A 27,199-nucleotide genomic window follows, 5' to 3' on the forward strand; every position below is an offset into this window, starting at 1 on the left:
TGGCTCAGGTTGTGATCTCAGGGTCATGGGATCCAGCCCCACGTTATGCTCTGTGCTCAGCATGGAATCTGCTTAAGACTCTCTCTCCCTCTCCCTAATATCATCTATCTAAAGTTGTGATTAAATGAATCAACGTATAGAGAAAAGGGCCTGGCAAACAGTAGGCACAGTCTCGATCTATCTGCTTTCCTTGTTAATGAGACCAGTGCCTGACACAGAACACACAGTAAACAGTATTGGGATGAAAGAATCAGGGAAGGGACTTGTATTACATGGAATATGCTTCAGGGTTGGCTGCCCTCCTCAGGATGCTGTGAAGATTGGAGGCAGGGAGCTGTGTGGAGCACCTGGCACTGTCCCTGGCACACACTGGGTTCCCAGTCATTGTTAGTTTCCCTTCCCGCTCTCATGTTTTTATGTCCAGTCTGGTGCTTAGAGCCCCCGAGAGGTCAGGTCCAGTTTTCCCCTCTGTTCACTTCCTCCCTTCCCCCTCTCCCTACCTCCTCCTCCACCTAAAGTAATCTTCTTGGTACAGGGCCATGAGCAGTTAAATGCTTCACAGGGGCTCTGGATGAGGCTGGCAATGACAATTAAGTGCATTTGAGGTGCCTGAGCAGCGATGGAAATGAGGTGAATGGGGAAAAAAGGAGAATAAAGGTCTAAAGAAGTAGAAAAAAAGAGACAGAAAAGACCACTTTGAAGAGGAGTGCTCTCTTTTCTCAATGGGCCTGAGAGTCTGAGTTTTAATATTCACATTTAAAATCTTAAAAATCTTAAAGACTCTGCCTTACGTGCTGTTCTTCCCTCTTAGGGCTCTTAATCACTGTATTCAAAGCAGGTATTCCTTCCCAGGCTTCTCCTCTGCACATGTCTGTGCAGCATCTACTTTCAAGTGGATTAAAATGGATTCACTTTGCAACTTTCACACTACCTCTTGAAACAACTGGCAGAAACAACTGATGCCTGCCCGGTGCTCCATGCTTGCAAAGTGCCTTCAATGCACATTAACCCGATTGAACTTTGAAATGACTGGAGGAGGTGGGGATTGCTGCTGTCTTCATTTGAGGGTGGAGGGAAAACTGGGGCAGCTGAAATGAACGGCCTTGAGCAGACGTCAGCACCAGAACCCATATCACAGTGTCCAAGTCCAGCCCAGGCTTTCCTCTCATTGTTATCCACAGGAAGCAGGTGTTAATGGGAGACTATTCATAAACTGTGGGAGGTGGACTCAGGTCTTTAGACAGCAGTGTCATCCTGTAGGTTGTTCCTGGAGGAACAATCAGTATTGAGAAATGGTTCTGAAACTGTTTCTGCTGGACCTCTCTGAGTCTAACAGGACATCTTTTTTTTTTTTTTAATTTAATTTTTAAAGTAAATCCTACACCCAATGTGGGGCTCGAACTCACCACTCAAGAGTCATACATTCTATCAACTGAGCCAGGCACCCCTCGACACCTTTCTATTCTAAGCCACCTTCCTTCAATAGCATAGGAATGGTTGATAGCCACCATCCCGGGATGGTCTCCTAGGCTTGTCGGGAGGGCTGTCTTGGCATCTGGTGGCTTCTGTCCCTCATGTTGACTGTCCACTGCAGAGCAAGTGCGTTGCTAGGATGCCAGCCACAGGGTAGCATGTCCAAGGACTCATGCTATTCCTATTCCCCTCAGTGCCCAGAAAAGTGACAGCCTCTTTGAACACATTCCCCTTGGCTCCCTGGGAGAGGCCAATCATGAGCATAGTTTTCTCTTGGAGTTGTGCTGGATCCAGGGACCTGGTGGGGATGCCTCCCACAGACCTGTATTGCTTTTGTCCAGTGGTTCTCAGCCAGCAGTGATTTTTGCCTCACGTCCTACCCTCTGGGGACATTTGGCAATGTCTGGAGATGACTTGGGGGAGGGTTGAGGGTGTTACTGGCACCTAGTGGGTAGAGGTCAGGGATGCTGCCGAACACCCTATAGTGCACAAGACAGCCCCCCCTCCCCCGCGATGACAAAGAATTACCTGACTCCCATGTCAGTAGTGCCAAGGTTGAGAAACCCTGCTTCACCCTATTCTTTTAGTTGATTCATGAGACTAGGGGTTCGGGTGGAAGAAGACATGACACCCTGTAGGGATGGGCTCAGACTGCTAAGTAGGTACTTGTCTCCAGGGCATCACAACACCCCCACCCCCTCCACTTATCTAGCCCTCTCTTGTCTGTTTTAATTCTGTTGGAAACCAGCACAGTTTGACAGGGCAAAAAAGTCTTCCCCATACTTCCTATGCCTGGCCTGCTTTTGGCCGTGGCCTTGAGCCTCTGGTTGGGAATTCATGTGTTACTGTTTGGAGAGAGTCATATTTTTTACAGCAACATAACCCATTTTACCTTTATAGTAATTGTTTTGGAATAAGAAGTAATCATCCAGGACTGACCAACTTGCTTTACTAAGCGTTCCTTTCTCACTCCTGGCAAATTGCTTTGAGAATTGAACAAAGCCCGGCTCAATCATGCAGGATATCCATTCCAAAGGATGCCGGGGAAGTAAATCTCTGTTAAGCCAGCTCGAGTCATGCCTCCTCCTCCTTCTGCCCAGGGATCAAATGGGGAGTGTGCGCTTCATTCTGCATGCCCATGGTCTCGGGGATGGGTGCCTTAAGCCTGGGGCTTGACCGGGGCATTTGCGATGCTCGTGGGACTGCATAGGAAACTTGTAGCAATAGACTGTTCTATTAAAGAGCTTTTGGTCCTTGGGGCTGATGTCAGAGTTGGCATTTTCCACGTGGCTGTTGAAATTAATTTATGGCAGTCTTTCCCTGACGGGGTTCTGTGGAATGTTAAATAGGTATGGTGTGAAAGAAGTGGTCCAATGAGTTTGTTCTTGACTGCAGGACTTCTCAGGGTCTTTACATTGTTAACAAGCTGTGTCAAGTGTCAAGAGGAGATATAGCATCTGGTATTCCCCAAATGTATTTGGGCTCAGAACTCTTATCATTATGGAGTATCTCCCATGGTGAGTGATCTGCAGAACAGAATTTTGGAATATCGGAAAGGGGAAGGATGAGGTTACCTCTTCTCTTTTTTTACTCCTCTGTCCCTGGCATTTAGTTGAAGTCCCAGGAGAGGATGGTGATTCTTTGGTGCTTATGGGATGACGGTGCTAAGAGGGGATGACAAACCCAGTTCATCACAGAGTCCCATGCTGTGTATAGCTGTGCCTCCACAGCAGCCTCTGCACCTGCCCAATGGTGCAGGGAAAGAGCACTGGAAGAGGAGTCAGGAGCCCAAGGCTCCAGGCTAAATTTTGAATGCCTTCTCAAGGCCCGAGGCCTGTGATTATGCAAGAATTGTAACACCTTAATCTCCCAAGTGAATTATTCCAATTTCTATGATCTCCCCACAGACACTATTGTAGAGACTGCCACCTCCATGGCTGTTAATGATGTGACTGGGCGGGAAGGTGTCAAAAGGAACAGGTACAGCATGAGCCAGCCTCCTTGTAGTGCCATAAGGCTTCTGAATCAAATCTCAGCAACCCCGTGGGCCTATTGTCTCAGGACACTACTGAAACCACACCTGTTCTGTTCATTCATTCTCTTATTTTTCAACAGATACTGAATTGAGTTTGAGCCTGAGCCAAGTTCCCTCCATGCTGGGTGCAGGGGACTCAGAAATGAATAGGAAGGGGTCCTTATCTCCAGGGATGTCATCCTCCATTTCTTGAAACCAGAAACTCCACTGTCTCCCCAACTGCAGCTCTGATCTGCAGCCAGATGCCAACAAACCTCTGGAATCCATTCACTTTCCATCTCTGCTCCTGGTCATTCTAGTCCATCTGCTTGGCCTCTTGCCTCAGTGGCCCAGCCCCTTCCTTTACAGGGAAGAAATGGTGGGGCTCCCTCTCCTCCTCTCCCCAGGCACCCACCTCGGCCTGCAGAGGAGGGAACATCCTCCATCAGGGCCCTCTGCTCAGGGAAATGCAGCCATGTGAGTATCCTTTCTCTGCCCTCTTTCTCTTTTTTCTTCACCGAGGATTGGTTTGGTCATGCTTTACTGGTGGGCAGGGCTCCTTGTGTTTCCACTCCATCCTGTTTGCCCCAGGAATCAAAGAGCTCTGTTCTCAGTGCATGTGTGTCTGGAGAGATATTCTCATGACCTGGGGGTTCTTATTCTTCGTATTTTTTTTTTTTAAGATTTTATTTATTTATTCATGAGAGACACAGAGAGGGAGAGGCAGAGACATAGGCAGAGGGAGATGCAGGCTCCATGCAGGGAGCCCGACGCGGGACTGGATCCCAGGACTCCAGGATCACGCTCTGAGCTAAAGGCAGACACTCAACCACTGAGCCACCCAGGGATCCCATGACCTGGAGGTTCTAAGCTCTAAAGTAGGGAGGGATGGGAGGCTTCCACTTTGGCCTCTGTCCAGTTGTGTTTGCCCTTCCAGGTTTGTCAGAGGGCTCTTCCTTTTGGTGGTTGCTGGGTACAAAACTGGCCATTAATAAATCCATTTTCTAATTCCTCATGTGTCTTTGGTGGCTGATCAGCTGGAGGAGAAGAGGGGCAGATGTCAGTATTCCATCTCCAACACTACTCCAGATCGCTAAACTTAGAAGCAGAGAGGCAGAGGGGTTCTCTCAAGGTCAGGGGTACTCTTGGCAGATGTGGGACTTGAACTATGTATCTTCTGACCCTTGGCCTGGTGCTCTTTCCTCCCCATCTCCCTCCTCAAACGAACAGAGCTCATCAGTGATGCTCTGCTTGTTGAAAAGAGAGTAAAGCTGTCTAGACCCGATAATAAAAAAGTGGGCTCTGGATCCAGAGATACCTGGGTGTCTGAATTTCCAATCTCCCCGTACATCTCACTTGCCTCCTCTGGCAAGAGGGTTAATAGTGGCACTTTCCTCACAGTGTGATGATGAGCACAAAGTTAGATAATTCAGGTCAAGGGCACAGCACAGTGCCTGGCACAGAGTAACTGCTCAGTAAATGTTACCTATTTTCCTTTCACACCAAATAAAACAGTAAAAGACAAGACAGAAAAACCTATGCTGGGGTGCCTGGATAGCTCAGTGGTTGAGCATCTGCCTTTGGCTCAGGTCATGATCCAGGGGTCCTGGGATCGAGTCCCACATGGGGCTCCCTGAGGGGAGCCTGCCTTTAACTCTGCCTATGTCTCTGATTCTTTCTCTCTCATGAATAAATAAATAAAATCTTAAAAATATATATATGCCAAGGAAGGAAAAAAAGGAATCCAGCTGATGTAGTGTACCAGCTGAGGTGTTTTCCTGACGAACAGAGAGTCAATCAGCTAGGTATTTGAGGAACTGGAATTCCCATCTAGAATTCGTCTGGGTATTGTAACTGTTCCCTGCTGGCTGTGTAGTGCAGGCCGAGTGCTCTCAGCGTATACATCTAGAACACCACAGGCGCTAATATCTATAAATAGGGAGGAAGCCATAAATGAGAGCTCATTAAGTTCTTACTGACTGCTGAAAAGTAAATTAGAAAAAATAAACGGAGCTGAACATTTGTGTAAACCTCAATCTTTTTGATGTTTTTCAATTAGCAGAGTCATTTTTCATGTGAAAAATTAATGGCTGTCATGTGCCACCTGGCTATAGAATCAAGTGACAAATTTGTTTTAATGACCACTGTCATATCTCTGGATTTAGAGAGGTATGACTAGTTACAGGCCATCTGGGGTGGGAGGAGGCAAAAGAAGGGGAGCTGGCCTTTGGGGAGCACTCTCTGTGTGCCAGACACCGCACTTGGCTAAGGATGCACATCATGCCTTGAATTTTCTCCGTGGCCCAGTGAAAACTCTTATCCTCCTTTTATAGATGAGGTTCAAAGAGGTGAAGAGGCTTGCCCAAGGTCATGTAGGAGATGGGCGGGGCCGTCAGGTTCTACAGTCTGGACCTGCCCCACTGAGTAACACTCTGCAGAGGGAGGAAGATTTGGTGAGAAGGCAGGAGGTGTCTGTGGAGCTCTGGCAGGCAGCCTAAAGCAGAGGTGGGGCTGGGATACAGTGAAGAGGGTTGAGTTGGGCAGAAGCCAGCTGCAGGAACCCTGATGTGGGAGATCCTTAGGATTCTGTGGGCATGGTGGCCTCTCTCTGAATAACACGGCACCTGTCACCAAACAAGGAGCCCCCATCTCTGGGAGAAGGACAGCAGGAGTGAGGAGGGAGCCAGGCGGGCTAGGATGTCTGTTGGAAGAGGGCCCTGAGCTAGCAGGTGCTCAGTAAACAAACAGTAGGACCAGGGAGCCGTTTATGAGAGCAAGATTGTATAGGCAGAAACAGGGCCAAGGCCTATCCTGGGGGCTGGGACAGCCTCATGGGAGTGGGATGGCAGCAAAGAAGGCCGGGTGGCGAGCCTGCTGTTCCTCTGAGGCGCGAGGGGGCACAGAGCCGGGGGGGATGTGCGCGTGGACTTCTAGGCTCTCGTGGGGCCGCTGGACCTGGCTGCTACTGCTTATCCCCCCAAGAGCAGGCGCCTGCCAAAACGATCCTTTAATTTTGGAGTGTTTCTCCAAGGCTCGGGGATTAACCCCCCGGGGTCTGAGCAGCGGGGAGCCTCTGCTGTTGGGGCCGGGAGGTTAGGTGCCTGCCTCACAGCAGAGCACCGATTCGTGACCTTGGTAGGATTTCTTGGAGCCTCAGGCTCCTCTCAGGAGTTTCACTGATTGGTTTGAACTTGACTTTGAAGCTGGTGGTAGATAGAGACACTAAGGTTTCTCACAGGTCTCTCTTTCCATTTGGCTTCCTGGTCTGTTTCTAATTCCTGCGGCTCATAATTATTCCGTTTGCCGTTTTGTAGTTTGGAAGGCTGTGATTTTTTTTTAAAGATTTTGTTTATTTATTCATGAGAGACGAGAGAGAGAGAGAGAGAGAGAGAGAGAGGCAGAGACACAGGCAGAGGGAGAAGCAGGCTCCACGCAGGGAGCCCAATGTGGGACTCGATCCTGGGTCTCCAGGATCACACCCTGGGCTGAAGGCGGTGCTAAACCCCTAAGCCCCCAGGCTGCCTTGATTTTTTTTTTTTTTTTATTGTTGCTGTTTCTTTTGACAATTGGAATATTTTTTGACGTATGCCCCAGGAAGCTCCTTGAAACCACACTGTTTTTCCTGACATTTCTGGAGAGACTGTTTGTTCCAGCCCTGACCCTGCAGGTTGACTGTTAAACATTTATTCTTCCTGTCTCTGTCCCCCTCTCCTTCTGGTGTTATCTATCTACCAATTTATCCATCCACTGATTCGGTCATTCATCTAGCCAACTAGATCTCTATTCCTCTCTGCATGCCATGGCACTGAATTTGCAAAGATTGAGATGCTCGGTTAAGGGATAATTGTTGTAAATCACTCATGTGTTCCCAGGGTCATAGAGAGCGAAGAGAATTAAAAACATATAAAAAAATTCAGTTAGTCTTATTCTCATCTGAATTTATAGCCTCTCTTTCTTCTCCTAAAATGTTCTCTTCTTGTCTGTGTTAGAGACAGGGAAGAAGTCAGACTTATGTTGACTGAGACTTTAGTTGCATCTGTGGGACAAGGTGAGCTTAGGGTCCTCCTCCTCCACTGTCTTCCCAGTCTCCTTTGTTGATTGAGTTTTAGATCCCACATGTAAAGGGCAGATTTTTAAGATCGAAGAAGGGAGGGGAACCATCCAAGGATCCTGAGATAAGATAACCAGGGGCAAGAGTTGCTGTGATGATGGGGGCTCACTGATTTCTCCCCACTGCCCACATGCCAGGCCTCTGGGGCTGGTGCCCTGGGTGAGGGCTTGGGAGCTGTTGCTCAGACTTGACCTGCTGGTTTTCAATATAGCTCCTTGGTATACATTTCTGACTCTGATAAGCAGCCTTGGACTGGGAAGCTCATGGAACCTCTCCAGGCACCTACCTGCAAGAAGACAGGTCAACCCCAGGGGCTGTGGTTCCTTGGCTTCTCTCTGTTCTCCCAGGATACACTGAGTTGAAAGAAACAGTGTTACTCTATCCTTCTACCTTCATCAACAAGTGAAACTGAATTTTATACAATGGCTTTAAAAAAAATTAAACATGCAAACTCCACTTTTGTCAGGTTTGCTGAATTTAAAGCCTTATATCGTTGGGGTTTTTGATAGTATAATATCAAAAAATAAAGTTTTTTTTAAAAAAAGATTTTATTTATTTATTCGAGAGAGAGAGAGAGAGAGATAGGCAGAGACATAGGTGGAGGGAGAAGCAGGCTCCTTGCAGGGAGCCCGATGCAGAACTCGATTCTGGACCCCAGAATCATGCCCTGAGCCAAAGACAGACAGACACTCAATTGCTGAGCCAGCCAGGCATCCCCAAAATAAAGTTTTATGTTGTAATTTTCTGCAGTTAAAAAAAAGCACATTTTTTAAAAATAATATGTTGTTTAAGGTTGCAGACAGTCATTTCTTGAAAGGGATCATTTTAAGAGGGGGAACTTTAAAGTCAGAGCCCTCACTTTTGAATCTTTCCTCCACCATTAATTTGCTGTGTTACCTTGGGGAAATGACTTAACCCTCTTTGGGCCTCAGTGTCCTTATCTGCAACATGCAGAAATAGTGCTAGTAACTACCAAGGATTGGCTAGTGCTGCTGTGGATTGGCTTGCTCAATCTCTGTTCCACCCTCCTTCTAAGCTGCCTTCCTGTAAGCAGAGCTTGGGCAGCTAAAATCTACATTTTCCGGATGTCCTTTCTGGGAAGGGTTGAGGTTGCAATGTAGGGTTTGCTGATATAGACACTTGCCCAAGATTTGGATGGCCAGACCTTCCTCCTACTCTTCTGCTGGCAAGTGAGGGCACGGGAACATGAGGCTTGGGGGCAATGTTCTAGGGTCCTGTTGCTAGCCTCCTGGGGTCAGTGGTGTTATGGAGGCAGCAGTGAGGCAGAAAGCCCTGCTGTCTCCCAGGGATGGGGCTGTACTGTGGACTCAGAAGTTCTAGTGTCAGCCTCAGGGAAGCATCTCCCGAAGTTGACCAGTTCTTATTGTTCTAGAAATCAGTCTTGGGCATCTAGAAGAGGACCCACTCATCCTGATCTTCCAATGACTTTGCAGCACCTAATTTCCCTTACGAAATCCCTCCTAGCTTATGAGATCCAGAATTGTTGCAGTTTCTTGTACTGAACCTGGACTGACCCTCATGCCTCCTGTGGTGGGTGTGAGTGCTCAGAGAGGTCACAGAAGAGCCAAATGGCTAGGCTGGCACTTGTTGAGAAGAGCCAGGGTTCGATAGCCATAGGTGATGATCACTATTGCAATCAGTATCATCCCATCCCAATGCCTGGCCTTCTTGGCCCCGGGGAGGTGCAGCTGAAAAATGACAGGGGATACCTGGATGGCTTTGTTGATGAGTGTCTGACTCTTGATTTCAGCTCAGATCATGATCTCAGGGTCGTGGGTCAGGGCCCTGTGTTGGGCTCTGAGCTTGGCCCGGAGTCTGCTTGTTCTTCTCCCTCTGCCTCATCCCCACTCTGCGAGCTTACTCTCATAAATAAATAAATAAATAAATAAATAAATAAATAAATAAAATCTTAAAAACAAAAGGGGAAAAATGACAGATAGACTTTGTCCTTTGAAAGATCTTTTTTCCAATTTTATTCTTTTACTTATTTTACTTTGTTTTACATTTTTTAAACCTACACTCAATTTGCCAATACATAGTATAACACCCAGTGCTCATCCCATGTCCTCTGAAAGATCTTGTAGTCCAGAGGACTTAAAATGAGATTCACTTTTATGAATTGATCTTAATGATTAATAGTAGCTCTTTTATCCTGAGTTCCTCTACTTTTAATTTTTTCAGGACTGTGAGGACCCAAAGCCTGGGCATCCCTGCCCTGAATGCCATCCCCAGCTGCTTGCCATCATAGCCTCCTTCTTTTTTTTTTTTTTTTTTTTTTTTTTTTTTTTTTTTTATTTTTTTTTTTTTTAATTTTTATTTATTTATGATAGTCACAGAGAGAGAGAGAGGCAGAGACACAGGCAGAGGGAGAAGCAGGCTCCATGCACTGGGAGCCCGACGTGGGATTCGATCCCGGGTCTCCAGGATCGCGCCCTGGGCCAAAGGCAGGCGCCAAACCGCTGCGCCACCCAGGGATCCCTCATAGCCTCCTTCTTAGAGGCCAAGCCTTGTGGCTCCGGGAGCAGACTGTGGGCTTCGAGAAGCCAGGGAAGCCAGACAGCACAACCCCTTCTTTCGACCACGCCCACACTTGGCCCAGTGACTGGCAGGAACAGGTCTCAGGGAAGTAGGATGAATGAATGACCCTGCCTGCCACTGCTCCCCGCCCTGCATCTAGGCCAGCAGGTTTCAATCATACCTGGGCATTAGAATCACCTGCCAGGTTTGTAAAAATTCTGATGCCCAGGACTCAAATCCAGAAGTCATGATTTAATTAGTCTGAGGTATACCCTTGAGCTCTGTATTTTTTAAAGACCCTTTGATCCTTTGCCTCCCACCACCAGCCTTAATAATCACTTTCTGCAGGACCCCACAATAACATGATTAACTGTAGGTATGTTAATCCTATTAGAATCCATCACTGTGGTCCCCAGTCATCCGTTAAGAGGCAGCAACGTTAACCAGTTTGATTTTGCTCTTCATTTATTGCCTTTCTAACCCTTGGAGGGGCAGGTGTCACAAGGTGTGGAGCAAAGACCGAACGACCCATTGAGTGTATAGAGGTACCCATTTTCTCCATTTCTAGGGTCTACTCTGGAGCTTCACTGAGACTGTCTTTCTGGCACCTGCCAAAGATCTTGGCTCATTCTGACTTGTTGGGACTGGCAGGACTGAAATCCTTGGGAAAGAGCTCTCCAGCCCTCAGGAACATGTAGACATTCTGCTATTATTTAAGGCGTGATTGAAGCTGGAGCCTTTTATGTGTTCCTAATGCAGGGAGAGGAGTAGCTTTGCCAAGAGTCTGTCTGAATGTTTGCATTCTTGCTTCAGTAGGAGTCTCTGGTTCTGGGAGTCGGCTCCTTCCATCTATGCAGCTTGGTGGGCAGTAGCTGGAATCTACTCCAGTCCCTGGAGCCAGCCTTTTGCACCTGCTCTGGTGGAGCTGGGGAGTCACAGGTGGAGGAGGGCCAGTTTCTGCCTTTCAGGCATTCACAGCCTGGTACAAAAGGGGAACGATTACAAGGCAGCCATGGCATCTGCAACCCCAGACACATTTACAGGGAAAGGAAGAGGTAGGAAGAATTGACTCTTCTGGTAGAATAAAGATAGAGCCTTAAAGGGAGAATGGACATTTGTTAAGTGGAGAAGGAGGGGAAGGACATGTCCGGCAGAGGGAATAGCACTGGGAAAGGCACAGAGGCAAACTGTAGAGCACAAAGTGGGAGGGACAGTAGCCAAAGCGGGAGGGGGTAAGGTCATGAGGATGCTCCCAGACAGGCTCAGTAGCTGGGAATCCTAGCTCCTGGGGGAAGGGAGAGCCACAAAACAGTTTCAAGCAAGGCAGTGATGTAATAGAATTTGCCTAATGGGGAGATTCCAGGGAGAGCTAGTGTGGCAGAGAGGCACAGGTTTGGATTCAGGTCCTCTAAGTTCTTATCCTGGCTGTACCATGTAACCAACTGTTCTTGGACTAGTTGCCTGACTTCTTTGACCCTCAGCATCCTATAAAATGGGCATGATGATAAGTTATTATATCCTCCCAAGGGTGTCCAGAGGCCCAAATGACCCAATGAGATGACCTGCAGGAGATGAAAAGGGAATGTGAGAAATTGTCCTTGGGCCATTGGGCCTATTCTTGGTGCTGAGGTCCAGACTTTAGAATCCTTCTAAGTTCCAGAAAGGAAGAGGTGAAATGTGAAGTGGGCTGGTTCTGCTTGGTGTGGTAGTAGATATGAGGGTGTCTAAACTCCTGTAAAGTCTATGCTTCCCCACCCACTCACCCTTGCAAGGCTCCTGTCCCACCATAGGTGACTTGTCTGGGATTTCTAGACAGAGTTCACTTCTAGGTGGCACATTTCTCTTTTCTTCCCTGAGAGGGCTGGGGTGTGGGCAGTCTCCCCTTTGGAGCTTTCAATGGCATGATTGTCTAGTCTGAGTGTGAGAAAGATATAAATGTGTTGTGATTGTGCCCAGAAGAACTTCACCATTCCAAGGATGCTTGCATCAAAATTAAGGGGAACTCTGTCAAGGAGCTTCTTGCTGAGTCCAGTGGTTTGGATTGCTACAAATGAGCCAAGGTGGCATGGAGAAGCCTAGTGGGCAGCTCTAAAGAGAGGGCAGGTGGGGGCTGCTACCATCCTGGTCACACGTCCCCGTGGGAGGCAGTCAAGACTTGCATCATTTCAGCTCCCTGTCTTGCCACCTATTTGCTATGTGACCCTGGAAGGTCCCACAGCCTTTCTGAGCTTTTGTTTCTTCATTTGCAAATGGGGGTTTTGAGATTCTTTGTTGGTGTGAAGCTCTGTGATAGTAATAATTGCCCATAGTAATTGGAAATAACAACTGGACTTCAGGAATAAAAAATTATACATGAATTAAGACCCTGGAAATAATGAAACAATTTCTTTTAAGATGTTCTAGGGTCCTGATTCTTCATTATTTTCAATTCCTCCCCCCTAGTCCTCTGAAAGGCCTCTAATTAGCTCATTTGCCTTTGGTATGTTCAATCCTTGATTGAACAGAACTTGTGTGAGAGCCATTCAGGCCCACAGTGGAGGGAGCCCGGGGGTTCTCAGACTGGAGCAAGCCTCAGAATAATCAATGCCCAATACTTGAGGGGGCCCAAGGGAAACCCTTACTGTATTAATCTGCTAGGGCTGCAGTAACAAAATGCTGCACACAAGGTAGCTTACATGACAGATGTTTATTTTATCATAGTTCTGGATGCTGGAGGTCCAGATCTAGGTGCTGGCAGGGCTGGTTTCTCCTGAGCCTCTTCCCTTGGCCTGCTTCCACCCTCTCGCTATATTTTTGCATGGCCCTTCCTCTGTGCAGCCCTCTCCTGCCATCTCTCTCTCTTCATATCATGGACCTTATAAGGCCTACTGGACTAGGACCCCACCCTGACGGCCTCATTGAACTGTAATTACCTCCTTACAAGCTGTATTCCCTTTATAGTCACACTGGGAGTTAGGGCTACAGCCTGTGAATTTTGGGAGGGACACATTCAGTCCATAACACTTACAACCAAAAAATTGCAGCATTATGGGAAAGTAGAATTAAAGCCAGAAGATCTGAGTTCCAGTTAATTTCTTCCCTGATGCAGTGGTGTTCTCAGGATAGCTCCTTCCCTCTCTCAACCTGGCCTTCTGAGTGGAATGAGGGGGTTTGAGCAAAAGGCCCTGAAGGGTCCTTCTGGCTGAGCCATTCTAGCCTCCGAAGGGTCAGGATGCGATCTAGGGTAGGGATTTCTTTCACAGGCTCGTAGCTTGATGGCTTCTAAGAACTGTATCCAGTCAGCCCATCAACCCAATGGACGTGACCATCTTACAGAGGCAAATGAACACAGAATTCTTCCAGGAATCCTGCAGCAGGCTGGGGCTCAGGAGGATTGGGGCCTGGCTCTGTTACATATTTACTCACACAACCTTGAACAGTCTTCCTGGCTTTGGACCTCAGTCTCCCTATTGGTAAAATGATTTCGGTGAACTCATTGCCCTCTTAGCTGTGGGAATGGGAGATGGTTTATTGAGATATACAGTCATCTCTCCTTATCTAAAGTTTGTTCCCTGTAGTCAAACATAGTCTGGAAATAGAGGATCTTTCTGATGTGTTGTCAGAAGCTCAGTAGTAACCTAACATGACCTCATAATGCCTGTGTCATTCACTCGTTTCATCTCATCCCATGGGCATTTGATCATCTGGCATCTGTGGAAGAAGGGTGAGTATGGTATAGTAAGATATTTTGAGAGATAGAGGGAGAGAGTGAGTGAGCACATTCACATACCTTTTATTACAGTATATTGTTATAATTGTTTTATTATTAGTTCTTATTGTGAATCTCTTACTGTGCTTCATTTATAAATTAAACTTTATCACAGGGATGTATGTATAGGAAAAGACATAATACATATTGGGTTTGGTACCACCTGTGGTTTCAAGCATCCACTGGGGGTCTTGGAATGTATCCCGGATATCAGGGGTCTACTGGAACTGACACATGACATTGTGTACATTTCAGGCGTACACTCACACACTGCGATGTGATTACCACCACAGCATTACCTAACACCTCTTTCAGGCATCACATAATTACAATTTCTTTTTTATGGTGAGAACACTTAAGGTCTACTCTTTTGACAACTTTGAAGTATAGAACACAGTATTATTAGATCCCAAGAACCTACTCATCTTATAACTGGAAGTTTTTACCCTTTGACCAACATCTCCCTATACCCCCCTGAGCCCCTGATAATCATCATGCTAATCTCTGTTTCTATGAGTTTAGTTTTTTATTTTTATTTTTTAAGATTTTATTTATTTATTCATGAGAGACAGAGAGAGAGAGAGAGAGAGAGAGAGAGAGAGGCAGAGACACAGGCAGAAGGAGAAGCAGGCTCCATGCAGGGAGACCGATGTGGGACTCGATTCTGGGTCTCCAGCATCATACCCTGGGCTGAAGGCGGTGCTAAACCACTGAGCCATCCAGGCTGCCCCTGTAGGCAGTTTTTCATGGTTACATGCTGTAATGCTCATCCTTTTTAAAAATTTAAAAAAGATTTTAGTTATATGAGAGACACAGAAAGAGAGGCAGAGACATAGGCAGAGGGAGAAGCAGCCTCCCTGTGGGGGAGCCCAACGTGGGACTCAATCCCGGGATCCTGGGATCACGCCCTGAGCCAAAGGCAGACGCTCAACCGCTGAGTCACCCAGGTGCCCTGAGTTCACTTTTTTAGATAACATGCATAAGTGAGGTCATACAGTATTTGTCTTTCTCTGGCTCGCATCACTTAGCATAATGCCCTCGAGCTCCATCTGTATTGCTGCAGATGGCTGGCTACCCTTTCTCAAGGCAGAGTAACGTCCTGTTGTCTATGTTGTAGATAGATAGCACATCGTCTTTATCCTTTGACTCAGGGACGGACACTGGGTTGTTTCCATGTCTTGGCTCTTGTGAGTGAGGCTGCTGTGGACATGACAGTTCAGACAGGGTGGTGGTTTTTAAATTCCCTTTTACCGCAAATGTTAAAATTCTTCACTCGCTCTAAGAGCAGTTCTTTGCTTTTTGTATTCAAATAGCTTTATCCCTGCATCTCTTTTCTCTTTACCCCATCCAGTTGGCATCACTCAAAATTCCTTTTAAGATCTTATGATTTTTCAGAAGTTATTTTCCAAGTTGGACTAGCTCTTTGATCCAGGCTTTGTGCTTTACTCTGGCAGTGCAGGCAGGAGGGGGTGGGGGCCGTCCAGGGGAAAGGCTTCCTTTTGGGCCACTGACAGTTGCTGTAGCCACGCAGAGGTCTCATTGCCACCACTGTCCCTGCACAGGCAGAGTTAGATTTTGATCACATAACCCTGGTTTGAGAGCTGTTCTCTGGCTGCTCCTGGGACAAGGACTTTGAGTTTCTTCGTGTATTACGCTGCAGAGAATTTCCCTGCCACTTCACACTGGACCCTCAGCTTGGGAGCAATGGGCCGCTGCACTACCATCATGTCTGTGTGCTGACAAAGGACTGGAAGATCAGAAATTGGGGCAAGGGCATGGGAACTCTTTTTTTATTGATACATCCTATTGGTGGAAACCCTCATATTGGCTCTGCCTCTCTCTAGCCTGGGTTATAGTTCCCTCATCTGTAAAATGAGGCTAGTGGTATCCCTGTCTCATAGAGATAATGAGAACTAAGTAGAGTGATTTATGGGACGCATCCTTGCAGTGGAGCCTGCACACGTAAACATGTAAGTGTCTTCAGAGACCAGTGTGCTGGAACCGGGGTGAGGCTGATCCTCAGGGGCCTCCACCACCCCAGGCTCAGGACACTGCTTCTCTGCTTCTGTGCCATGAGAAATGGCAACATGGGCAATTGTGCAGAGGGGGCTTTGGGCCAACTCATTTCTCATAAGATCTGTCTGTTTCTTTCCATTTTTCTTTCCTCTGCTTTCGTTTTTATTTACTTATTTTTTTTAAAACCACACTTCTGGCATAAATGAAATTGTCACTCAGTGAGACAATATGGTGTGGTGGTTAAGAACATTTTTTCAGGAGCCCACCATATGGCCTTGCCATTCAAAAGCTATGTCGTCGGGGGATCCCTGGGTGGCTCAGCGGTTTGGCGCCTGCCTTCGGCCCAGGGTGTGATCCTGGAGTCCCGGGATCAGGTCCTACGTCGGGCTCCCTGTATGGAGCCTGCTTCTCCCTCTGCCTGTGTCTCTGCCTCTCTCTCTCTCTCTCTCTCTCTGTCTCTCATGAATAAAATAGAATCTTAAAAAAAAAAAAAAAAGAGCTATGCCATCTTGGGCAAATTCCTAGCTCCTCTGTGTCTCTTACTCCTCATCTATGGAAACAAAGATAATAATGATACGTGTCTCATAGGGTTGTTGAGATGTGCAGGTAAAGTGCATGAGACAGTCTGGCTCTCAGAGAGTACTAGTCTCTGTGGGCATTTATTACCGACTGCTCTATAATATGAGGTTTTGCATCTCCTTCAATCCCACAACTGCTAGGAGGTGGGAAGTATTATCTCATTTCATGGATGATAAACAGAGAATTGGGGATTTGGGAACAGGCCCAACATCATATAAGCAGTGAGTGGTAGCATCAAAATTTGAACTTTGGCCTTTTAACTAAAAAGCCCAAGGTCTTTTTTTCTCCAGAGTTCTTAATCTGGGGTCCAAGAACACCTAGTGGATTATTTGCAGGTTTCATTGGGTTTGAGGATTCTTTGAAATAGTTTCAAAATTGGGTGTTTGTGTTTGGAGGACAGGGTCTGTTGCTTTCTTTAGATCTGCAGAATGAACCATTGCATTATGCTGACTTTCTCATAAGAGAGAAAAATGGAATTAACTCCAAATATATGAAACTGCCATTGCTGAGATTACGCAAATAACTGTGTTCTAATGCATCTGGATTCCTAGAATTGACAATTCACATGTTCATACTCTCTGCACACTGCGCTAGTGCCTCTAACACCATTTTGACCATGGTTCTTGGAAGTCTGATTCAGAAGATGAGACATGGAAAACCTGAAATCACTCCTTGAGGAAGACCCAGAGTCCTGGGCTTCACTCCTAGCCTTGCCTCTGCCTCCCAGGGTTTCATCTCCCTTTCCTGCAAAATGTGGGGATTATCCCCTGACCCTTCTGTGGGCCATTTTGCTTATTATTTCTTTAAAAATTTTTTTAAAAATTTAAATTCAATTTAATTAACATATGTTATTAGTTTCAGAGGTAGAATTTAGAGATTCATCAGTTGCTTATAATATCCAGTGCTCATTTTATCAAGTGCCCTCCTTAATATCCATTACCCAGTTATCCCAACCCCCCTTTTGCCTTCCCAATTATGTTTTTTTTATATGAAGTCAAGGTAAAGATCAGGAATCTCTTTTTCAAAGTGCAGGCACATTTTTGGTAGACCAGATGAGTGCAAACACAGCCAGTCAGTCATTCATTTGCTACATCTGGGGATGAGCTCAGCTGAGCAGGAGCCCCATGTATAACTCCCCTCTCCTTTCTCCTACTTTGGTCACCACTGAGGACTGTAAAGTTAGGTTTGGAAGAGGCCATTGAGGTAGCTTTTTATTTATCCTTTCCTGCTCCTGAGCAAATTGAGGCCCAGGGATGGGGAGTGACTCGCATAAGGTCACATGGCTAGTAAGTGGCTGGATTGAGACTTGAACCTAAGTTTCCAGATTCCAAATCCAATGTCTGTTTACACAACCAAATTAGTACACAGAGATCGAGGGGCTCTCTCAGGGATATCTGAATGTGACAGATCTGGGGGCTCGTGGGATTTCTGGGAATTCTGTTCTTCCTTTCCTCGTGCTTCATCATATGGACATGGTAGATATGTCCACTGGAGGGAGGGAGGAAAGGATGAAGGGGTAATAGTGGCTCCAGGGCATATAGCCCTGTCCTGGGCAAGTAGTGCCCATGCCCCTAGAGCCCCAGGGGCTGGCCATTGTTGAGAGCACATTTGTCTGCCAGTCTCCTTTTCTCAGAGGGCTAGGAGACTTCAAGAGGAATTGGTCATAATCTTTCATGCCTCATTCCTATGTGTCAGATCCCAGTGACTGGGGAGAAAAGACCCCACTATGAGCTTTCCAGCTTTCTTTCCAGCCCTATAACTATCTCTTTTGCCTGCTTCGGAAGCTCTAAGTCCATTCTTCACATTCTGGATGGGAAGCTGTGGAACTGGACAGCACGCTGGCCCCATTGGTCAGCTCTGCATCAGTTGACCTTCTTGCCCACAGTTCAGAGGGGGAATGGGTCCACCTGCCTCTGGGTTCTTGGGTGGACAGAGCTAGACAGGTCCAGGTTCCACTTGGGGCTGGGCAGACACCAGCATCAAGCCAGGCACTGGGAAGGGGATGAGGGCTCTGAGGAGGCACCATACCCAAGATACCTTTAACAAAGATGGGAATGACCCCTTGTTTTCTTGCATCCTCCTTGGTGACATTGAAGTCACTGGACAGGGCAATGTATGGGCATGGAGAGACTTTCTTCTAGGGCATTATTCCCTGAAAATTTGTCTCATATCCCTTTGGTTATTCTCTATCTGTTCTAAACAATCATCGGACATTTGTTGAGCGCTTATTGGACACTCATGAAGGTGATCCAGGCAGTGTCAGTTTTAGCTGAACACGAAGGAGGGCATGATTAATTTTGTCAGAGATGTATCAGAGCTTTCCAGAGATAATAATTTTGTTTTCTTTTTTGCCGGTCTTTGATATTCCTTGAGGAGTTCTTGATGTTAAAAATGGAAAAGGATTTCTAGGTACAGAGAATAGCTTGTCTAAAGGCATGGATTTATCCCAAGGTGGGAGTATGGGTTGGGGTGGATGAGGCAGATGGCATAGGCTCTTGTGTGTCATGTAAGGGGTCTTAGGCTTTGTTCTTTAGTGGTAGGGAGTCAGGGAAGAATTTTAAGTGAGAGAGTAGCAAGCTTGACTCTATTTTAGAGACGCTAAAGTCACTTTGGTAGCTAGTAGCAACTGAATGTTTGTCTCCCCCCACCCAATTCCTATATTGATACTTAATTCCCAATGTAACAATATTTGGAGGTGGGGGCTTTGGGAGATAATTAGGCAATCTTATGAATAGGAATAATGCCCTTAAAAGTTAAAAATTAGTGTCCATAAAAGGGGCGCCAGAAAGTTCTCTTATTTTTCTGGCTTGTGAGGACATAGTGAGGAAACAGCTATCTGTGAACTGGGAAGCTAGTTCTCACCAGAACCTGACCGTAGTGATGCCCTGATCTTGAACTTCCAGCCTCCAGAACCATTAGAAGTAAATTTCTGTTGTTTATAAGCCACCCAGTCTATGGTGCCTTGATAGCAACCCAAACCAAGGCAGTGGCTGTGTTGGCAGTAGATTGTAGAGAAGAGGGAGAGGCTGCATCCATCATAGTTTCCTGGATGATCTGTGGTGACTATTTTTATTTTATTTTATTTTATTTTATTTTATTTTATTTTATTTTATTTTATTTTATTTTATTTTATTTTATTTTATTTATTCTTGAGAGAGAGAGAGAGAGAGAGAGAGAGGCAGACACAGGCAGAGGGAGAAGCAGGTTCCCCATGGGGAGCCCGATGCAGGGCTTGATCCCTGGACCCCTGGATCTTGACCTGACTGAGGGCAGACGCTCAACTGCTGAGCCACCCAGGTGACCCCAAACCCCAATATCATAAGGATTCTAGATGGCCAAGATTTTAGACTCTATGAGGTACTTGGCAAAAGAGGTAAGGATCAAAAAGCCATTTTCTAATTGCCCCTGGATTGCTTGGCTGGACTGAATGTGGGTTGTGACTAGATGTGGACACTTCCTGAAGTTCTTTGGAAGTAACAAGCAAGTGGATAAGTTATTACTTTCCCTTTGCTGTAAGAACTAGATCAGCTGGGAGAGCTTGGGAGTCAGACACCATGGATCCTGAATTTAAATCCCAGCTCTGCTACTTACTAGCTATGTGCCCCGAGGTAAGCTTCTGGCTTTCTGACCCTCAGTTTACCTAACTGCAAGATGGAGACCATGACCCTTAAGTCATGAGGGTGAAATGACCGGTGCGTTCAAGGTACTTTCTGCTGGCATTGGCTGGGAGCTCTCTGTTATGGACCACATGTGTTGATAGCAGGAATTCTGGCAGAGTGAGTTCTCAGTGGGGGGCATCCCCTGGAGTGGCTCTCTAGGCCTGGCCTTCCACGTCCACCTGACAGTCACTTGTTCCTTCAGTACATGGGGCTGAGCATCCAGGATAAGCCAGGTGAAGAGAGAGGAGCTGGGACAACCAGGTATGTGACAGCCACCTCTGCCCTCAGGGAACTCACAGATTCGTGCCAGCAACAGGATGGGTTTACTCTCCTAATTCTGTTTCTCCCTGGTTGGTGTTTAGCACTCCTTGTTCCCCCTGAGTGGGAACTGCTTAAGTGAGTGCAGCATTCCTGGGGGGCGTGCTGCGGGCTGAAGAACCAGCCGAGAGACACACAGCTGGGTCACCTGGGGACTCAGGGATTCAGCTGCTCAGTTCTTAGCCTCTCCAATTGTGAATTCCCTATCCCTGCCGTGTCCATGGTCCATGCTTTTATTTTGATCGAAGTATGATTGCAGATAACATTTTGTTAGTTCCAGATACACAACATAATGATTTAATATGTGTACATATTGTGAAATGATCCCTGCAATAAGTCTAGCTGACATCCCTCCCCACACATACTTACAGATCTTTTTTTGTGTGTGATGAGAATTAAAAAAAAAAAGATTTTATTTATTTATTTTTTATTTGAGAGAGAGAGCATGCAAAAGAGGATGAGCAGGGGCAGAGGGAAAAGCAGGCTCCCAGAAGCTGAGCAGGGAACCTGATGTGAGGCTTGATCCCAGGACCCTGGGATCATGATTTAAGCCAGAGGCAGACGCTTAACCAACCGAGCCACCAGGTATTGTGTGTGATGAGAATTTTTAAGATCTACTCCAAGCAGCTTTCAAATATGCAATATGGTATTATTAGGTAGACGCCATGCTGTACATCACATCTCCGTGACTTACTTATTTTATAACTCTAAACTTATTTTATAGCTTTTATAACTTTTCTATTTTTTTACCCTTTCACCCATTTTACCCACCCTGACCCCCCTGCCTTTGGCAGCCACCTGTCTGTTCTCTGTATCTATGAGCTTGTTTATTGGTTTGTTGTTTTACATTACACAGAGAAGAGACATCGTGCAGTATTTGTCTTTCTTTTCTGGCTTATTTCACTTAGCATAATGCCCTCAAGGTCCATCCGTGTTGTTGCAAATAGAGATTTCTTCCCTTTTTTAATGGCTGAATAATATTACATTGTGTGTGTGTGTGTATATATATATATATATACATATATATATATATATTACATTTTCTTTATCCATTTATCTTTTGATGGACATTTAGGTTGTTTCCATATCTTAGCTATTGTGAATAGTGTTGCAGTGAACACGGGGGTGGGTATGTCGTTTCATTTTCTTCAGATTAATGCTTAGATGCGAAATTGCTGGATCATATCGTAGTTCTATTTATTTTTTTAGAGAGAGAGAGAGAGAGTGCGTGCTAGGTGGCGGGCAGAGTGGGGACGGGCAGAGGGAGAGGGAGATCGAGAATCTCACTCAAGCAGACTCCCTGCTGAGCACAGAGCCCCACATGGGGCTTGATCTCACAACGCTGAGATCATGACCTAAGCTGAAACCAAGAGTCAGATGCTTAGCTGACTGAGCCACCCAGGTGCCCTGGTAGTTCTATTTTTTTAAAAAAGATTTTATTTATTTATTTATTTATTTATTTATTTATTTATTTATTTATTCATGAGGGACACACATCGAGAGAGGCAGAGACATAGGCAGAGGGAAAAGCAGGCTTCCTGCGTGGAACCTGATGTGGGACTCGATCCAGGGACTCCAGGATCATGAGCTGAGCCAGAGGCAGACACTGAACCACTGAGCCACCCAGGTAACTCTAGTTCTATTTTTTTTTTAATGTATAAGTAACATGCATAGTTAAATATCGTTCTCCTAAAAGTCTACCTTCCTATCTGCCTATTCACACATCCACCATAATAATGGCTAATACGTGAGGTTTCCACAGGCTGGGCACTGTGCTCTGTATTTCAGGGTTGGGCCCTCATAGTAAAACTGAGAGGGAGATGTGACTATTACCTCTGTTTTTAAGATGAGAAAATGAGATAAACAGGGTAAGTGGCCTGCCCAAGGAAGTGGCACAGCCAGCGAGAAACCCCTGCAGCCTGGGGCCACAGCCCACGCCCTGACCTGCTAGAAGCCGCGCTGCTTCTCCGTTTGCAGGTGGCAAGGAGAGACGCCGGCAATGACTTACCCCAGGTACTCGCACTGGCTGTTTCTGAGGGGTGGATTTGGAGTGATTTGTGACTGTCGTCTTTAAAGTCTTCAGTAGTGTTTTAACTTTTGAATAATGTGCATGTTATCGGTTTTATAATAATGAAATAAACTAGAAGAGGTAGTTGCAGGTAATCTGCAAAGCATTTGACTTGCAGGAGGCTAGACAAGAAGCAGGGATTTGTTTTTTTGTTTTGTTTTGTTTTGTTTTTGGCCAAGCAAAGGAAAGGGCTTTCAGAGGCAGTGGGAGGAAGCAACGTTGATCTTGCCTGTCCCCTTCTGATGCCCTGTTGGTTGGGTCCTCTTGATGCTTACCAGGGACGCTCCCCTGCCTCAAGCCCTTCCTGCCACAAGATGGCAATCACAGCACAGTGATGCACCCGGCTGGCAGGCTCTCGGAGGGACATTTGAGCCTCCCCCGCTTACAGTGGGAGGAAGGGGCTTTTGGAGAGGGACCACGAAGCCCACAGGCTCTGCTGACCCAAACCCTGGGCAGCCGGACAGATGTGTTCAGATGCTTCCATCCGCAGCCACCAGGGTTCTCCCCAGAACAAGGCTGCATTTTCCGTTTTGCTTTCTGATGAAAGAGATGTGGAGACAAAGTGACATAGAGGTTTCTGGGCACGGGATGAGTGCTGGCGAGCCTGGACAATGGGTTATTTGTAATCTCTGCGGCTATTTATCTTGTGACTTGTGTAGATTCCTTTTTGCTCAATGGAAAGAAATTGGTGCTGGGCTTCCAGGTGCAGAGGCTATCAGGCGAGTCGCAAGACAGGGGGCTGGTGGCCTTTAGCCCAGTCTTCCCAGGGGAGCGGCTGGGTGAAGCAGCTTCAGTGAGGGCTCAGATTTTTGAGCAATTCCCAGGGAGGACAATTGCCGAGAACAAGCTTGGGCCCTAGGCTCTGTGGTGAAATTGGGGAAAGGCACAGGTGACCGGAGATGGAAGCCTGGAGTGGTGGTAGTGGTGGTGGTAGGGGGGCAGGCACTGCATCTCTAGCACCTGGGATGCCCAGTAGGGACTAGATTCAGGGTGGGAAGGAGGGGCAGGGCTCCTGTATCGGTCCACACTAGCTGCTGTAATAGATGCAGCTTCAAATCTCAGTGGCTTACAGCAAGAGGATTTCATATCCTCTTTGTGTGATGTTCAAAATGGGTGATCCAGACCAGCAAGGAGGTAGCTCTTCTCCAAGTGGCGATTCACGGACCCAGCCTCCTTCTAACTTGTGGCCCTGTCATTTTCAACACGTGGCTTCCAAGGACTCTTAGAAGAAGGGGAAGGAGGGACACCTGTGTGGCGCAGTAAGCTGAGTGTCTGACACTTGGTTTAGGCTGAGGTTGTGATGTCAGGGTCCTGGGATTGAGCCCCATGTCCAGCTCTACGCTTAGCCTGGAATCTGCATGGGACTCCCTTTCCCTCTACCCCTCCCCACCCCATATTCCTTTTCTCTCTCAAATAAATAGATAAATAAATAAATCCTTAAAATTAAAAAAAAAAAAGAAAGTGAAGGAGTATGGAAGAGCATGCATGGGAGGTGTCCTAGGCCAGGCCCAGCATGAGACATTATTCCCACCTCCATTCCAGGGGCCAGAAATGAGTCTCAAGCCCATGCCTACCTACACAGGGGCATGAAAATGTAGCTTAGTGTGTGCCCAGGATGACGAAGTGGGTTTTGTGTATCACTAGGTAGTCTCTGCCCCAAGACTCAGTATTGAAATAGACTATACAGTTTATCCCAAAGCAATAGTCAGTTTTTATACACAGATATTCAGGCTTGAAGATGTTCCTTGCTCCATTAGTATAAAAGTGAATCTTTAGAATCGACTTCTGTATTTAGCAACAATGAATAAAAGACTTATGGTCTGTTCACACAAAGGATTCTATGGCTGCCCCTGAATTGTGCTGTAGAAGGCTGCGTTTTGAACCCACAGTCATCAACTGCTTTATTAAACAGTAATTCCAGGAAGCTAGGACTCCTGTGAATCAAGGCTAAAATACAATCAGGCATTATCTGTTTTCATTGAAACATTCAACCCCTTAGAATCTTATACAGACTATTTACTTTAAATATAACTCTTTAAGATATTCTCTCTGTATTTTTAGGAACAGATTTCCTCAAAAGCAAAGTGTACAATTGAATTATATGGCAGACTTGGTAGGAGACTATTTCTCTTCTTATCTTCCTGGTTCAATGTCTGACCCCCACTCCGAACCGTAAGCCTCACAGGGCAGAGATGGTGTCAGGCTTGTTTACTGCTCTGCACACAGTGCAGGGCTGATAGTAGGCACGTGGTAAATATTTATTAACTAAAGTTGAATGGGATGACGTTAAATGAAAAAAACAATTTGAGCAAAAAAAGCAAGAAAAAACCCCCAAACATTGAGCCTGATGCCAGTTTTGTAAAAAGAAGTTCATAGATGTGTATAAAAAGATGGCAAGAGAACATACCAGCATCCTTGCACTGTCATGTTCTCGTATTTAGAATTTTCTCTATTTTTTTACAGTGAATCATTTGCATAATCATTCACATCTATCATTTGCATAGTCAAAATGAACAGAAGTGGTTATTCTTAGAAAAGACTGCTGAAAGGACCAGAAATGCAACTCCAAGACTGTGCCTTGGAGAAGATGTCACAGGGGGAGGGACACAGTACCTCTTGGCAATGATGCGTGAGGTGTGGGGAGCTATTTTAGTCGTTTATGCTTAGATCCTTGGTCTGGGTGCTGGGGCAGAGCCCAGTCTGGCTGTGAGGAGCTGGGGAACACGGAGGTGGGAGATGTAGGGTGGGGGGAGCCCACCATTCTCTCTCGGATATTCATCCTGAGACCTTCTTGACATTCCCTCTGCAGTGTGAGCATGTCCCTCATTTGCACTGAGAGTGGTGTGGGGTTAGTCTCTGGCAACAGGTATAGGGTAGGGGGGGATGTCATCCCAGGGTTGGCAGTTGGTTCTGTAACCCTTCTGGAAGCTTCCTTACCCTCCAAGATTTGATAGATAAAATGCAGGATGCCCAGTTAAATTTCAATTTCAGATAAACAACGCATCATATTTTTCTAAAAAAGATTTTATTTATTTATTCATGAGAGAGAGGCAGAGACACAGGAAGAAGTAGAAGCAGACTCCATGCAGGCAACCCGATGTAAGACTCGATCCCAGGACTCCAGGATCATGCCCTGAGACAAAGGCAGACACTCAACTGCTGAGCTACCCAGGTGTCCCAACACATCATATTTTGTATAAATATGGCCCAAATATTGCACCCTTCACATAACCTTAGCAAACTCAAGAGGTTTGTGTTGGTGAAATGGCCAGCTTTGTAAGGAGTGAGGGAGTTGTATGGGCTCCCATTAGAGTTGGGACCCAAAGCTCAATAAAATGAGCCTCCTGCCTCTCTCTACCCACCTCCTTTCCCTCTTCCCAACCTTCGGAACTCAGGACTATGCTGCCAGTGGTGTCAGGGTATGTTAATTCAGGGTATTTTCTCTGAAAAAGCCCTCCTGGGGCACATCAGACCTTGCAGACTCTTCTAGGAGTCTTTTTAGAGCTCACCCCTTTTGCTACGCCGCCTTCTGACAGACTCGGCCCCTTCCTGGGTTGCCATCTACTATGCTATCTACCGTTTGCTATCTTCACTCCTTCCCTGGGTCCTCAACAAGTTTGATCACAACCTGAGATGAAGGCAGATGCTCAACCACTTAGCCATCCAGGAGGTACTCCTGAACCTCTTTTTTTCTGAAAACAGCATGCTGCCTTTTTTTTTTAAGATTTTTAAATTTTTTATTCATGAGAGAGAGAGAGAGAGAGACAGGCAGAAGGAGAAGCAGGCTCCATGCAGGGAAACTGATGTGGGACTTGATCCTGGGACTCGAGGATCATGCCCTGGGCTGAAGGCGATGCTAAACCGCTAGGCCACCGGGGCGGCGCTGCCCATTATGCTGCCCTTTTGAGGTATTCTCAACACTGCCTACATTTTTAGGGGAGCAGACCTGGATAAAAATGACAAGCATTTTCATCGCAATAAATTCGGAGGCATTTAAAAGCAATCGCAAAAGCCATCCCGTGGGTGCCTGCCCGGAATGGGGCCTGGCCAGGGAGTGAAGGAAGTGAAGGAGGAGGGAAGCAAGGCAGAGACACAGGGGCAAGGTCACAGGCTGCGTGGGAGGCGGGAGGCCTGCATCCAGATCCGTGGCTGAGGTGAGGGGACATGATGATCTTACCAGCAGATGAAGCAAACTGCTGTTCAGGGCAGCACCGAGAAGGGTCTGACTTGACTCCAGCAGGTGGAGCCTCTGAAAGGCCAGCTGAGACCCCCCCTCTGCAGAAGTCGCCAGATCCTGGGTGTAACTGGGAGTGAGGCCTGCTTCTTCCAGGCCTGATGCTAACACTTGTCAAATAAAAACCAAACAGTTCTTTTGGGTGGCTTGTTGGTTTTGAAAAGCAAATCTTCAGAGGAGGCTTGTGAATAAATCATCCAAGAATCTGGAATTTCCCATTTTTCAAAACATTGGGTCAAACCAAGTGAAACTGCCAGCAGTTCTCTGCTTTAGACTTGCAAACTCAGCAATTTAGATGCCATCATTATGAAACTACACACGTACCCAGGATACACACACACACACACACGCGCGCGTGCGCGCGTAAACATGTACTGTCATGTCCAGACAGACTTATGTTACCCGGGGTTGGCAAAGGGGCTCAGAATGACCAGCCGTGCC

At 46.6% G+C, this 27,199-nt stretch overlaps 1 long non-coding RNA gene across 1 annotated transcript in view; it reads left to right on the forward strand.

Annotated features, from left to right (window-relative positions):
• Positions 1 to 22,022: 22,022 nt before the first annotated feature.
• The window catches only part of LOC119873430, a 44,972-nt gene continuing 39,795 nt past the window's right edge, over positions 22,023 to 27,199 (forward strand). The window contains exon 1 of the long non-coding RNA XR_005364045.1: positions 22,023 to 22,083. This is a non-coding gene — a long non-coding RNA (uncharacterized LOC119873430). The remainder of the gene's footprint in view (positions 22,084 to 27,199) is intronic.

Source organism: Canis lupus, chromosome 9 (genome assembly GCF_011100685.1).
Source record: "Canis lupus familiaris isolate Mischka breed German Shepherd chromosome 9, alternate assembly UU_Cfam_GSD_1.0, whole genome shotgun sequence".
Taxonomy (NCBI): Eukaryota; Metazoa; Chordata; class Mammalia; order Carnivora; family Canidae; genus Canis; species Canis lupus.